The 16,576-nt window shown below is 53.0% G+C and overlaps 1 pseudogene; it reads left to right on the forward strand.

The window, feature by feature from the left end:
- The window catches only part of LOC139047753 (uncharacterized), an 85,454-nt pseudogene that overhangs the window by 44,821 nt on the left and 24,057 nt on the right, over positions 1-16,576 (forward strand).

Here is a 16,576-nt window from a genome sequence, read left to right on the forward strand (position 1 = left end):
GCGGAGTTGAGCCTCCACGGAATCTGGGTGTCGGCTGGCATGAACCTCTGCTTGGCGACGCTGTGCCCAAAGCTGCAGGAGTCGAAGATCTGGCACCGGACGAGATTCCTCGACCCATGACCTTAAAGTGGCTGTTTTGACCGCCGATTGTAACATTGGGATGGGGTCGCATAGAGGGGCAAGAGCGTCCCTTGATAACGAAGCACGAAACTTGTCCCATTCGATTACCCTACATTGGCGACGGAGGCGGTCAGTTTTCTGAGGGGCTAAGCCGAGCCGAATGGGATGGTGATCACTTCCCCAGCAGTCCGGTTCCCGATGCCAGGTAACTGTCTGATGGCCCAACCACCAGGCCAGGTCCGGTGAATACGCTGGCATTCGTGGGTGGGTGCAACGACGTGTAGGCATGGATACGTCATTAATCAGATTAAAGTTGTTCTGGGTGAGAGTATCAAGGAGGAGACGTCCACGTTCACTAGACACACAGTACCCCCACTCACGGTGAGGAGTATTGAAATCACCGACGATGAGAATAGGACAGCCAGGATGATGCCAGCGAAGCCAGGTGATCCACCCTAGACGAAGACGGGGCGCCTGTTCCGAGTGAGGACGCACATAACACGACACAAGCACAACAGCACACTGAGAGAGTTGCACCTTTACAGCCACGACCTCTTGCCACTGTTTGAACCGCACCGATGGCACCGGCTGTTGGAATCTCAGCGCGGCCACCAGCTGTTGGAAACTCAGTGCTGACGCCCGTTATTGCAACTGAGCCGCAAGCCCCAAGGGTAGCGTTGGCCTGGCGGCCTGGGGCACACTGGAAGCATCCGAAGGTCCCAGCAAAGCATGAGGCGACTGCTAACAGAACAACTTGTTTATTCTAGTATCGCAAAGAGCGGGCGGTCATGTCGACCGAAGTAGAGAGACGGGAGAGCACGTTACTCAACAGCAGAAATCGGAGCCTCTCTCTCGGCGTCCGGGGGCCGCTGCTCTTATACTCTCGGAGTTGAGAGCAAGAGGGAAGGTCATGGGACTACACCACGTGACAGCGGCGACGGACGGACTGAGAGACACGTTGGAACAAGGAGGTGACGCATCAGACGGGCCGGCGCCGGTCAGACCTCCTCGCTTCACACTGGGGGAGCTCCTCTCCCCGGCTGCCGCGCTTTGACAAGCGTGGGCACACACACACACACACGCACACACAAAGACACGTGGCACTGAACATGCCGGGACGCGCTCGCCGGGAATGCGTCGCGGCCGCTCCGAACGGGCCAAAATGTCCGCCGCTTGGAACGAAGCTCCGGCGTACGTTGCATCCGCGCTGGCTTTACCGCGCGTCGTAGGTGAAACGTAACACCACGCAGTGCACCATGTCACCATAGGTATAGCCGTCTGAACGAGGGAGGTACGAACATATATAGCTGCTTTGCCTGGTTTATCACCCGACAGGCACGCACGGCGATCTGGGATGGAAGGTGTTGCGTAACTAGTAAACCCCGAGATTCGAGGAAGAGAGTTCTGCTCCTGCAGGAGGAACGCCCAAGCTCAAAGTGAGCCCAAGCGAATGCGTTCTCGGAGCTCGCCAACCTTGTTAGCGAGACCCCGACAGTTCCATTGAATTACATATGAAGGCGGGTTGGAGGCCATTGTGGCAGCCATCATAATAAGTGCTCCGCAAGAGTGGCAGTTAGGGCCTGTAACTGTTGCACAACATAACGCAGAAGCGATGCCGGGTCGGAGGCGAGTTTAGGCGCAGGTTCACGCACAGACGCAATACCTGTCGCCGGCACTGCTGAATGACATTTATGAGGCGTTTGTGCCGCCGATGACCTATTTGTTGTCGACAAAGTGTTCGCAGTGACAAGGCGGTTGCGGCGATAGTTGAGTTTGGATAGTTCCGTTTGCAATTTTTCGATGTTGCGATCGATGTCACCCAATTCCTTTTGAAGTTCCTCCTGGGCCGTTGTAGACGCACGATGCCTGTGGCGAGTCCGGCTAGTAACATCGCTGTAAGTTGCCTGAGGAGTAGATACCCCCTTAGATGATGAAGGATCGTCTTCCTCGATGGCTTCATCCTCTTCTGTTAGCGGAGCGAAGCGGTTGGGAGACACCAACAGGTCCTTGGTATGTGGAGTAGGGCGAAAAGTGCGAACGCCGCGTTTACTTTTCTGAGCCTTACGTTTCGTTGGGCAAGCGCGATCCGTTATTGAGTGGTCATTGGATTTGCATAGACCACATCGGAATGCTTGGTTGGTGTTTGGCTCATTTGTCTGCACCGGAGCCGGGTTAGGGCACGATGCACGTGTGGCCTTGGTGTAGGCACTGGTAACAGTATACTACGCTTGGGCGGTACGGACGAGGTCGAAGGACGCACCCATTGTAGATAAACCGTTTGGGTGGGGTAGCGGGTCCTGAAACTGTTACCAGGCATGTGCGACCACGTCCTAGGTAGCGGGCTAGCAGCACATGATGAGTGTCACAAGTCAAAGTATCACGTAGAGTTTCCGGCGGTTCGTCGGGGTCGACCCCTGTTACCACGTAGCGAGAGATGTCCGTGCCAGAGAGCAGGTATGCTTGAACGGGCAAGACGCGTCCACTGGGAAGGGTGATTGCTGTCAATGTGCACAGGGCACACACTTTCTCTAAGGACGGCACCCACACCGACACCGTGTTGGAGGCCCGGTGATATGTGTAGCCTGAGAAGCCCGTCGCGGTGACGCAAGAAGCGAGCGTTTTCTGAAGGGTCGTCGTAGGGATGGCTTCTATGCTGTAGCCTTCCTTTGGACGGATGGCAACTTTGTACGATGCAGGGGGGCTGTTAGACAGGCGTTCCGGGAGAGCGTCTGGATTCAACCGACACGGACGCTTCTGGACAGTAGCAACTGACGAGGCAAGCACTGGAGACGCGCCCGGTGATGCAGCGTCGCACAGAGACGCCTGTGTTCGCGGGTCCCCTACCTCGTCTTCCATCGACTCTTCGTTGGTGGCGGTAACCGACTCAGCAGCAGGAGTAGTCGCCATGATCTCCACAGCTAACTGCTGCCGCAGCTGCTCTTTCTTGCGCGGCGTTATTGCGCCTTGGCGGGATCGCTGTTCACGCGATGCGGCGGCTAAGCCTAAAGCGCTCTGACTCACTTTAGGCGACGCTGTCTTGCCCCCGGGAGCATCCCGGGGGCCGTCGATGGCTCGGTTCGGTGCCACAGGTGGACTGGCTGCGAGGAGCGGCCAGAGGTGTCGAAATTTCACAGTTCCAAAGGGAAAAAGCACTTCAAAAGCCGGAGCTGCAGGAACACACGTCCGACGAAATCAAGCGCTTGCAGCGCCCCCCCTAGACACGACTGAGCACACCATGTACTGGGACATGCTCATGAGGACAGCACAGCATCTTGCTTCACTTCTGCTTTCGGATGTCACTGCAATCCAGTCCACAGCTTTGCACATATCACCATGGCCATCACCAATGTGCAGGCAAGTACCCAGGGGGGGGGGGGCTGCCCCCCCCCGAACTTAAGCGGCATATCCTTCCCCCTCCCCCCTTTATCCGCCCACGGCACCACTCCTCACACACACTCCTAAATTTAAGCGTCGACAAATCAATCTACTCGGCGGTCAACATTTTGCTGCCTTTTACAGCGAAAGCAGTGTAGAACTTCCGTAGTATTTTTCGGCGTCTATTGACCGAAAAAAATCATCATGTGGGCCGATCCTCGTGATGGTGCAATAAGGGTCCAAGATCAATGGCACATACCCCTGTAGACTCGGGAACCTATAACACGCCCTTCGGAATTTTCGGGATCGGCCTGCGTACGGGGAGTTCTTAATGCCTGCTTCACCTCCACCGAGGGTGGGCCCGGTATCGCAATTTCTTCGGGATCGGCCTACGTATGGGGAGTTCCTGATGCCTGCTTCACCTCCGCCGTGGGTGGGTCCGATATCTTCGGGACCGGGGAGTTCTTAATGTCTGCTTCACCTCCGCTATGGGTGGGCCCGGTATTGCAATATCTTCGGGATCAGCCTACGTATCATCATCATCATCGGCCTGGTTACGCCCACTGCAGGGCAAAGGCCTCTCTCATATTTCTCCAACAACCCCGGTCATGTACTAATTGTGGCCACGCCGTCCCTGCAAATTTCTTAATCTCATCCGCCCACCTAACTTTCTGCCGTCCCCTGCTATGCTTCCCTTCCCTTGGAATCCAGTCGGTAACCCTTAATGACCATCGGTTATCTTCCCTCCTCATTACATGTCCTGCCCATGCCCATTTCTTTTTCTTGATTTCAACTAAGGTGTCATTAACTCGCGTTTGTTCCCTCACCCAATCTGCTCTTTTCTTATCCCTTAACGTTACACCTATCATTCTTCTTTCCATAGCTCGTTGCGTCGTCCTCAATTTGAGTAGTACCCTTCTCGTAAGCCTCCAGGTTTCTGCTCCGTAGGTGAGTACTGGTAAGACACATCTATTATACATTTTTCTCTTGAGGGATAATGGTAACCTGCTGTTCATGATCTGAGAATGCCTGCCAAACGCACCCCAGCCCGGTCTCATTCTTCTGATTATTTGTGTCTCATGATCCGGATCCGCAGTCACTACCTGCCCTAAGTAGATGTATTCCCTTACGACTTCCAGTGCCTCGCTGCCTATTGTAAACTGCTGTTCTCTTCGAGACTGTTAAACATTACTTTAGTTTTCTGCAGATTAATTTTAGAGCGCAGCTCTTTGGCGTCCGTTCCTGGGTTTCGCGTCGTCGTCGGCGTTGTCGTCGGCTTCGTAACCAGCTCCGCCCCCCTTTCATCCCCCCAGCGCTAGCAGCGACCAACTGATACCGCTGGATGCCGCTGACGCCGCTAGAGAGTCAAGATAACATGACTGCATAGAACACAGTCGCCGCCATGCAGAAAGAGGAGGAAAGGGTCCCCCCCCCCCTGTCCTTGTGTGGCGGATAGGGTGCTCTTCAGTTGCCGACGCGCCGGTTATTTCACGTAGGCCCCGGCACGTCGACGAATACGTGGCCACCTTCCCACGGCTAGACCTGGTTATTAGCGCTGCGGAAGCGAGGGTATCATATTGTTTGTGTCGGCATCGGCGGCGTTGTCCCTGAAACCAACTCCGCAGCTGGGGTTGACTCACTATCGGCGTCAGCGGCATCAGTCAGTCGCTGCTATCTCTTCCCTCCTCCCTTTATCGTGTTGTCCGCTTGCTGCGCGCGCTTCTGCCCGCATCGTTTGCCGCTGGGTGTACACGCCGCCCCCCTCCCCCCTCTTCCTGCGAGTCTCCGGTTGTCAAAGCGCCGGCTCGAACTTAATTCCTTTCTTCGCTCCTCCTCCAATGCAACCCCTGTGCGGTGGCAATCAGAGAGCCAGATCGGTGGCGGAAAACGTGAAACAGCTTATTTGCTGCGCTCAAATTTCGCATTAGGAAGTAACGTAATCGTCGGTAATTTTTTAGACCCACTTTTCTGCTTTGCCTCTCCAGGTCAGTGAGCATGCATTGCAGTTGGCCCCCAGAGTTACTAAGCAAGACAATATCATCAGCGAATCGCAAGTTACTAAGGTATTCTCCATTAACTTTTATCCCCATTTCTTCCCAATCCAGGTCTCTGAATACCTCCTGTAAACACGCTGTGAATAGCATTGGAGAGATCGTATCTCCCTGCCTGACGCATTTCTTTATTGGGATTTTGTTGCTTGCTTTATGGAGGACTACGGTGGCTGCCCGGTGGCGGTGGCGCCAGCCTACGTATGGGGAGTTCCTAATGCCTGCTTCACCTCCGCCGTGGGTGGGCCCGGTATTGCAATAGCTTTGGGATCGGCCGACGTATGGGGTTGACTAACGCCTGCTCGACTTTTGCTGCGGGTCAGCCCAATATTGCACTATCTTCAGGCTGACCCCCAGCGGAGGTTAAACACTTCGCTTTTCGTTTGAGAGCTTTGACTGTCGTCAGCTTTCGCTGCCATTTATCAGAACCATATATCCGTGATATGAGTTAGATAAAGTGGAAAATAACATTGTCACGTGGTCGTGACGTCAAGGAACACAGTAGCAATACCAGGGGGCGGACACTCCGTATACATCCCATTGGCCGTTTTCGAGCAGACGCTCTTTCGACGCTAGCGCCAAGGTCCCCTTCAGTTACGGCCCTAACCAATGGGCGACGCATTAAGCAAAATGGCGGCGCACAAGATTGTTTACGTTGTCATGGCAACAGCAACAGCAGCGGCGCGGCACCTCCTCTCCCAAGCGTTTTTTTTTTTCCTTTTTGTTTTTATTATGCCGACCCACTGCACTCCCTTTCCCCCATGCCGCGCGCGCCGCTCACTTTTTTTTGTTTTTACCCGTAAGCGGCGCGTTTTTTCTTCTTTTTTATAGCGCGCTTTTTACCGCGTGCCACGCGCCAGCTCGCAAGCAATGCGCGCGCTACGCCGAGCATTGGCATTGCTTGCGAGCTAGTGCGTGGTGCGCCGTGGGCTATGCGTTGGCAGGCACGCAGTCTTGCCCATACATATATTATACCAGCATGTGCCGGAACATAAAAAAAAATTCCACTTCCAGCACAACAGATGTTTAGTCTCGCTTTATTGACTTCGTTTCTGAAAAGAGATTTTTCTTAGAACGTGGTGTGATACACGCTCAAAAAACGAGCAAAAGTGAGAGGTGCATGACATATACAAGAGTACTAAAGACAAAAGTTCACAGATGGTGAAATAACAAAAGAAAGTGCTAGAAAACGCGAAGGCCATTTCATGTACACACATATAAAAACAAGATTTTTATATAACGTCCTCGAGACGTAAATGTAGACAAGCTCCTGATATGTGCACTAAGATATTTCACAAATTTGGACGACGTGTATGACATAGTCATGACAACTATAAAAAGGGAAAACTCACTAGTAATGGCAAAAACAATGACACACAAAATACCTGAAAATAGAATAAAATGCTAACATGGTTTGATTGAGAGCCATACCAAAAGAAAGCTTACTTATATATCTGCATGAAAGTATATGAAATGCTTGACATGTTCATTACTGCTGAACAAATTGAAAAAAACATGGCAGAAAAAATAACATTGTACTAGAAACTGAAACACACATTATCACATTATTTTGCACTTGGCCACAACTTGAGTAACGGTGGCAAGGGGAACAAAAGATAGTCGGCTTTTGCAGCAGCACATAGAAAACATTCGCAGAAAGGCTTATTCCTCAATCAAAGACCAGGTAAAACAAGCCAACACAACTTTTCTTTCTACCCGAATGCAATGCTTAGCAATAAAATGACGTCACTTAAGGCACTAAGTTGTACCTACAGGCCTCTCCCTTGTATAATAAACACGAACTGCAAAAAACTGCATGTAGGACACTTGCAATGCTCATGCTTTCCAGAGGAAAAAAAAGCGTATCATGCCTACACATGAAGGTTGTTCGCGCGGTTTTCCCATCGGGGGTTACTGAGATAGTACACAAACACTAACAGTAATTTTTCAGCTGTTAGTTGGTTTGTAGAACTTGATACACAGAAAAAGCACTGAGGGCGGTATGGAAAGCTGGGCAAGTTACTGAAGCTGCAGAATGAGACTTGGCACAGAAAAACACAAGTCACAAACCAGGTGACAATGAAGAGGAACATCTATTTGGCAGCTTTCTCTACCGGGAAGAGGCAAGTGTAGCACAATCAAGGCGCAACGACGTCCGGAGCCTCATGGAGTACACAAATGGACAGGGCTGTGTTCGTGTACATGCGCCTTCTGATGTCCTTGGGTCTGAGCGCTCACCTGTTGCCTTTAGGCACCCGGAACAGCCTTGCAGAACTTGTTTTTGAGGTATTTGTGCACCACTGCACGATGCACGAGCGGTACGAGTCGTGAAACGGGTGAAACATCGCGGAGCACAAGCACACAGCTACCGAGGACCACAGAACTGACGAAACTAGCCACATCGGTCAACGCACAGCAGCGCACGCATCTCGATGACAGTAGATAACAAAAATAAAGCGTTACGTAGCGGACTAAGCAGCAGCCGGGCCGGCGGGGATGGCACGGCGGCGCGGGCGCGTAGACAGTTGAAGGTGAAGGAGTTGAGAGGGTGTTACGAGAGAGGGCGTAGGGAAAGCAGTTGAGCGGGGGGAAGGGCTCGGCCACCTGGATCGGCGCGCGTGCGCGCGACGATCTACGAGGCTATGCAAGGGAAACTGATTTTCGCGTCGCCCATTACAGAGATGGCGCCAATTTCCTGTGCCACCGGAACCGGGGAGTGTCCCCCCCCCCCTGGCAATACTGTGAACGACAAAACTAACTTTTATTGGGCGAACCTGTGCCCACAAAACAGGCTACACTTATAGCACAACGATAGCGGCGAACACGCTCGGCGATCGTCGAAAATCTGATCAGCGGGTCCAGCGCGTCGGCTTTTATAGAGCAGTCGTCGAATGTTCCAGACTAATCGTTCGCACCCGCGTGCCTTCCACAAAGTTCTACACGATTCGCGTCAGGTGACGAAATCAGATAACATAAGGTTCGGCGACAACAGACATCGGATAGAAGCATCGATAACTTTCCAGAATCTTCGGATACATGCAGGCGCGTCCCACGCTGTGCGATTACATTTGTAAGGCGGCGAAACGTGGTTGCCCGATAAAGATAAGTACACGTGTCAATACCCCCCTCTTAAAAAGCATCGACCCGGTGCTGCAAACAAACGAAAGTAATAAATAAGCACTCGTAGCAAAAGAAAAAAAACAAGGAAAGTTCGTTAGCGTCCGTAAAACGGTTTAAGACGTACTACGTGGACCACTTCAGGTCGTGCGCGACGTCGCTGTGAATGCGAAATGCCGTCTGGCACGACCTCATAGTCCAGTGCGCCTATACGTCGGATGACCTTGTAGGGTCCGAAATAGCGTCGCAATAGTTTCTCACTCAGTCCTCGTCGGCGTATCGGGGTCCATACCCAAACACGGTCGCCGGGCTGGTACTCGACGAAGAGTCGTCGGAGGTTGTAGTGTCGGCTGTCGGTCCTCTGCTGGTTCTTGATTCGCAGGCGGGTGAGCTGTCGGGCTTCTTGGGCGCGCTGGAGATAGGTAGCGACTTCAAGATTCTCTTCGTCAGTTACATGCGGCAGCATGGCGTCGAGCGTCGTCGTCGGGTTCCTGCCGTAAACCAACTTGAACGGCGTGATCTGTGTTGTTTCTTGCACCGCCGTGTTGTAAGCGAATGTTACGTACGGCAGGACGGCATCCCAGGTCTTGTGTTCGATGTCGACGTACATTGCTAGCATGTCGGCGAGGGTCTTATTCAGCCGCTCAGTCAGACCATTCGTCTGTGGGTGGTAGGCAGTTGTCCTCCTGTGCCTGGTGTGACTGTATTGCAGAATGGCCTGGGTGAGCTCCACTGTAAAGGCCGTTCGTCTGTCGGTGATGAGGACTTCTGGGGCGCCATGTCGCAGCAGGATGTTTTCGACACAGAATTTCGCTACTTAGGCGGCGCTACCTTTCGGCAATACTTTAGTTTCAGCGAAGCGGGTGAGGTAGTCCGTCGCCACGACGATCCACTTATTTCCAGTTGTTGACGTCGGAAAGGGTCCCAACAAGTCCATCCCGATCTGCTGGAATGGTTGGCAAGGAGACTCGAATGGCTGTAGTAATCCGGCTGACCTTGTCGGCGGTGTCTTGCGTCGCTGACAGGCGCGGCATGTTCTGACATAACGGGCGACGTCGGCGGTCAGGCACGGCCAATAATACCTTTCCTGTATCCTCGACAGCGTCCGGGAGAATCCAAGGTGCCCAGCGGTTGGATCGTCGTGTAGGGCGTGCAATATTTCTGGACGCAGTCCTGACGGGACAACAAGAAGGTAGTTGGCGCGCACTGGTGAGAAGTTCTTCTTTACGAGTAGGTTGTTTTGAAGCGAGAACGACGATAATCCTCGCTTAAATGCTCTAGGGAACACGTCGGTGTGCCCTTCCAAATACTCGATGAGCTTTTTCAACTCCGGGTCTGCTCGCTGCTGTTCAGCGAAGTCTTCTGCGCTTAAAATGCCGAGGAAGGCGTCGTCATCTTCGTCATCTTGCGGCGGCGAGTCAATGGGGGCGCGAGGCAATCGGCATCAGAGTGTTTTCGTCCGGACTTATAGGTTACAGTGATATCATATTCGCGCCAGCCGTCCTGACGGATCCTTTAAATTCGCTAGCCAACACAAAGCGTTATGGTCGCTGACGACTTTGAGTGGCCTGCCATATAGGAACGGGCGAAATTTCGCTGTAGCCCAAACGATGGCGAGGCATTCCTTTTCGGTTGTAGAATAAATGTCTTCCACTTTTGACAACGACCGGCTAGCGTAAGCTATCACGTGTTCATGACCATCTTTTCTCTGGACTAGCACGGCACCGAGGCCTAGGCTACTGGCGTCAGTGTGGATTTCGGTATCGGTGTGCTCGTCGAAGTGCGCAAGTACAGTCGCGATCAATTTGAAGGTGATCGCTCGAGCGGCGGCCAAAACTAGGAGCAGCGCCGCGTTACGTCATCACCGTCGGTCGAGAGGGAAACATCAGATAGCTCCCCTCTCTCTCTTTTGGTCTTCCCTGAAAAGCTGCCACTCCCGTCACCGTTCATGGCATAACCTGCGAATTCATTTCGATTGCGTTATGAGCTTTTGCACAGCGGCGTCATTGTTAGCCAAGATATGCATGAGGAAGCGGCGCACACAGATCATTGCCATGAAAGGGAGACAAACATAAAAACGTGACGAGATGGACTTCGAGGTGATGGTTGCAGCCTGGAAGAGCATAGTAGGGGAAGAAGGCAGCGCAATTTTTATCTTCGCAGTTCCGAAATCGGCCGCTATGCTGCTTGGAAGGCCCACCAGTCGATGCTCACGCGATCACCTTCAAATTGATCGCGGCTGTACGGGCGGCGACTGCATGCGTCGTTTGAGCTCTTGAAATGCGTCGGCCTGCAGCGTTTCCCACTTGAACTCGACATCACATTTAGTTAGCTGTGTCAGCGGCTCAGTGATACGTGAAAAGTCCTTGACAAATCGCCTGTAGTAGGCACACATGCCAAGAAATCTACGCACTGCCTTCTTGTCGATGGGCTGCGGGAACTTTGCAATGGCAGCTGTCTTCTGTGGGTGGGGTGAACTCCAGACTTGCTGATGACGTGGCCTAGGAACAGAAGTTCATCAGAGTGAGCCCTGATGACTTGATGGCCTCTAGTGCTGTCGCAAGCCGCCTAAGGAGATCGTCGAAATTTCCGGCGAAGACGACGACGTCATCCAAGTAAACAAGACAGGTCTGCCACTTCAATCCTGCTAACACCGTGTCCATGACGCGCTGGAATGTTGCAGGCGCCGAGCAGAGTCCGAATGGCATGACCTTGAACTCGTATATAGAGGCCGTCTAGCGTGATGAAGGCGGTCTTTTCGCGATCTCTCTCGTCGACTTCTATTTGCCAGAAGCCAGACTTCAGATCCATCGACGAGAAGTATTTTGCGTTGCAGAGCCGATCTAATGCGTCATCTATCCGTGGTAGGGGGTATACATCCTTCTTTGTGATTTTGTTCAGTCGACGGTAATCGACGCAGAAACGTAAGGTGCCGTCCTTTTTCTTCACCAAGACAACAGGGGATGCCGACGGGCTTTTCGACGGCTGGATGATGTCGTCGCGCAGCATTTTGTCGACTTGTTGTCTTATAGCTTCACGTTCTCGCGGCGAAACTCGGTAAGGGCTCTGGCGGAGTGGTCGAGCGCTTTCCTCGGTTATTATGCGATGCTTGGCGACTGGTGTTTGTCGAATCCTCGAAGACGTCGTAAAGCAGCCTTTGTATCGTTGGAGCAGACTTTTGAGCTGCTGTTGCTTAATCACGGAGAGACTTGGGTTAATGTCGTAGTCTGATTCGGGAACCATGGTCGTCGGGGTAGATGCGGCGGAATCCGAGAGGACAAACGCATTACTGGTTTCCAGAATTTCCTCGATGTACGCGATCGTCGTGCCCTTGTTGATGTGCTTGAACTCCTGGCTGAAGTTTGTCAGCAACACTTCAGTTTTCCCTCCATGCAGTCGAGCGATCCCTCTTGCGACGCAAATTTCACGGTCTAGCAGTAGACGTTGGTCACCCTCGATGACGCCTTCTACGTCTGCAGGCGTTTTGGTGCCTACGGAAATGACAATGCTGGAGCGAGGCGGGATGCTGGCTTGACTTTCGAGCACACTTAAGGCACGGTGACTGCTAGAGCTCTGCGATGGAATCGCTCGATCTTCCGACAGCGTTATGGACTTCGACTTCAGGTCAATGATTGCGCCGTGTTGGTTCAAGAAGTCCATGCCGAGAATGACGTCTCGCGAACACTGTTGCAGGATAACGAAGGTGGCAGGGTAAGTCCGGTCATGAATGGTAATTCTTGCCGTGCAGATTCCAGTTGGCGTAATGAGGTGTCCTCCAGCGGTCCGAATTTGGGGACCCTCCCATGCAATCTTAACCTTCTTCAACTGGGCGGCGATGCGTCCACTCATTACGGAGTAATCGGCCCCTTTGTCGACTAAGGCAGTGACTGCGTGGCCGTTGAGAAGCACGTCGAGGTCGGTGGTTCTTTGTCTGCCGTTGCAGTTTGGTCTTGGCGTCGGATCGCGGCTGCGTCGTGTTGAACTGAAGCTGGAACGTCGCGTCATCAAGTCGTCTTTCGTCGGTGTAGTCTTGGCTTCCCGACTTCTTCGGGACGGCGGCGTGTCGTCATTAGGTCGTCGAGATGGTTTCTTCGTCGTCTTCGTCGGCGGCGGAGGATCTTGGTCAGTTCGACGAACAGCAACCGCACCTCCATCGGTTGCTGCTTTTAGTTTTCCGGATATGGACTCGCAGAGCGGCCCCGGGCTGGGCCGGTGTATGGTCGGCGCCGCGGCGACAGGTAGCGGCCTGGTGACGGCGAACGGGACGGTCGTCAAGGGCTCCACTGAGTAGCGGCGAGGTAGTCGGCGATGTCACGTGGGCGCTCTCCAAGCTGTGGACGCGGCGCGTTGACGGCGAACCCTCTCAGTCCCAAGTCGCGGTAAGGGCATCGGCGATACACATGGCCGGCTTATCCGCAGTGATAGCAGAGCGGGCGGTGGTGGGGGCTCGCCAAATGTCTGTCTTTCTTGGGTAGCTGCGCTGGGCGACGGGTGGGCGTGCTGGCGGCGGCGGCGATGGTCGACGGAATTGCGGCGTTGCAGGGCCCTGGTGCGGTCGTGGAAGGGGACCTTGACGGCGGGCGACGGCGGGCGACGGCGGCGTAGGTCATCGCTTCTGGCTGGGGCTGCGATGATTGTGGTTGTAACTCGGGAACTCCGAACGATCGCTGAATTTTTTCTTTGACAATTTCGGCGACTGTGGCCACTTGAGGTTGCGATGAAGGTCCTTTGAAGATCCTTTGAAGCTCCTCTCGTACGACTGCCCTGATGGTCTCGCGCAGGTCGTCGGTGGCCAGTGAGTGAACTCCGGCGTAGTTTGTCGAGCTCGTGCGGCGGTTGAATTGCCGGTTCCGCATTTCGAGTGTCTTCTCAATGCTGGTGGCCTCGCGAAGGAACTCTTCTGCGGTCGTCGGTGGGCTTCGTATCATTGCGCCGAAAAGTTCCTCCTTTACGCCATGCATCAGCAGGCGGACTTTCTTCTCCTCGGACATTTCCGGGTCGGCGTGGTGGAACAGACGGTTCATTTCCTCAGTGAAAATAGCGAGGCGGACTTTCTTCTCCTCGGACATTTCCGGGTCGGCGTGGCGGAACAGACGGTTCATTTCCTCAGTGAAAATAGCGATCGTCTCATTCGGCAGCTGCGCTCTGGTCTCCAGTAGAGCTTGGGCTCGCTCTTTTCGCACGATGCTTGTAAATGTTTGCAGAAAGCCGCTTCGGAACAGGTCCCACGTCGTCAAGATGGCTTCGCGATTCTCGAACCACGTCCTGGCGGCATCCTCCAATGCGAAATAAACATGTCGCAGCTTGTCTTCGTTTGCCCAGCTGTTAAACTTAGCGACCCTCTCATACTCTTCCAGCCAGCTTTCCGGGTCCTCAAATGCTGAACCGCGGAACGTCGGTGGTTCCCTGGGCTGCTGCAGCACGATGGGGGACGCTGGGGCTGCCATTGGAGTTGCCTTGGAGACAATCTTCTTGGTCTCATGTAAAAGTCCGTGCTCCGGGGGCAGCTGTTGAAGACGGCGGCTTGCTCGATGTTCCGGGACGGCACTGGTGTTGTCTTTGCGGTCCGGGCTTGAATTACGGCTTGTCGGGGGCGTCTGGTACATGAACGTAAAGCACCTCCACCAGATGTCACGTGGTGGTGACGTTGAATAACGCAGTAGCAATACTGTGAACGACAAAACTAACTTTTATTGGGCGAACCTGTGCCCACAAAACAGGCTACACTTATAGCAGAACGATAGCGGCGTACACAGTCGGCGATCGTCGAAAATCTGATCAGCGGGTCAAGCGCGTCGGTTTTTATACAGCAGTCATCGAATGTTCCAGACTAAACGTTGGGACCCACATGCCTTCTACAAAGTTCTACACCATTCGTGTCAAGTATGAAATCAGATAATACAAGGTTCGGCGACAACAGACGGCGGATAGAAGCACCGATAACATTCCAGAAACTTCGGATACATGCAGGCGCGTCCCGCGCTGTGCGATAACATTTGTTAGGTGGCGAAACCTGGTCGCCCGATAAAGATAAGTACACGTGTCAATATTTCACCGGCAGCAGAAGGGCTGCCGTCATTACGAATGTGTCGAACAGCACTGCTCTTATGTCAGTTCACGCAGGCTTGCGCGGAACTGATTTACCCATGAAAAATGAATACATGCTCAGAAAATAGGGTGAAATGCTTGCGCTTACTTGTCATTAGGAAACCTGAACTTGGCAGAACTGGAACTTGCGGTGTTAGAATATCACAGAGCTGCATAAGACATGCGATGCCCCAATTTAGCCATCTTCGTCTAACGCTTGGTAGACCGTCCTCCGTTCCTTGCGCGCCTGATCAAGTTACTCTGTCTTATCTTTCCCATCTTCATACTTGGGACGACAACCGAAGCAGATGACCAAGCGCGATCCGACTGGTGATATCGCTGAGCGAGTGGCAAGGGTGAGCGGAGGTAAGCTTGACAGACGCACGAAGACGGCCACTTCCTCTGGGCTTCGCCCGATTTAAAATTCACAAAAAGCGAAATAAAAAATTACCGACGATTACGTTACTTCCTAATGCGAAATTTGAGCGCAGCAAATAAGCTGTTTCACCTTTTCGATAGATTGAGGCAAAGAAATCGAGCAACACATGTATGCGCTATCACAGAATTTTTTTTTCATTTTTCACACGTATTCCTTTAACAAAGACTCCATTAACAGTTCTTGACAGTCATGAACGAAGCTTTGTGGTCGGAGAAATAGACTGATATATGTTCGACTTGGTACACCAATGCTTGATTCTCAAAGACGAGATCTATACAAGTGCCTCGCGAGGTTGTCACAGCCGTGGGACGCGTTACGAGCGAGAGGAACGGGATGTTCTCCCGCATAAGTGTTAGGAAATTGCTGTTTGTCTTTATGTCAACATTAAAGTCCCCCACTACTAACATCGGTGTGGATCGATGGACGGTTAATGCGAGTTGCAGGAAGTGCACGACGTCTTTCGTGAGTGCGGTAGCGGACTCACGAAAGCGGTATCAGTCGGTCGCTGCTAGCGCTGGGGGGATGAAAGGGGGGCGGAGCTGGTTATGAGGCCGACGACAACGCGAAACCCAGGAACGGACGCCAAAGAGCCATTTGTGTAGCCAGCCCTCCTCCACAGTCTCCCCTCCTCCCTTCCATCATCCTCCCTCGCCCGGAGAGCCGACAGCGCGCATGCGCGGCGGCGGAGCAGCGGCGCATGCGCGGCGGCGGAGCGCGGCGGCGGAGGCGAGCTGGTTACGAGGCCGACGACAACGCCGACAACGCCGACGACGACGACGACGCCGACGACGACGCGAAACCCAGGAACGGACGCCAAAGAGCTGCGCTCTAAAAAATAAGCTAGGATGTACGGCAACCGCTTGGAGCACGCATGTTTCTTGAAACCGAAACTAGCACTCGCCTTTCGGGGGTTGACGATGCTCCGAAGGTGATGCCGAACAGGAGGGGCGCGATAAAACTATAAATGAAAGGGTGAAGAAGCTCTTTTCGCGCACTTCTCACGAGTTACACAACCTCCTTGATTATTCATGGCTTATTTTACCAGACAAATACTTATCGACGTGTAACTGTGTTACTGGTTTTAGTGTGAAATCTGAATATCCTGGCATGTTGCATTGGGGAGAACGTCGTCAATATTCAGACGAAATTGCTATTTTCGTTGAGAACAACCAGCTTATATTTTCTAATTAGCATATAGCATTGCAATAAGAGAGTATCCGGCCACGGCGGCCGCATTTCGATGGGGGCGAAATGCGAAAACACCCGTTTCCTTAGATTTAGGTGCCCGTTAAAGAACTCCAGGTGGTCGAAATTTCCGGAGTCCTCCACTACGGCGTGCCTCATAATCAGAAAGTGGTTACGGCACGTAAAGACCCATAATTTTTTTTTA

Source organism: Dermacentor albipictus, chromosome 7 (genome assembly GCF_038994185.2).
Source record: "Dermacentor albipictus isolate Rhodes 1998 colony chromosome 7, USDA_Dalb.pri_finalv2, whole genome shotgun sequence".
NCBI classification, from domain to species: Eukaryota; Metazoa; Arthropoda; class Arachnida; order Ixodida; family Ixodidae; genus Dermacentor; species Dermacentor albipictus.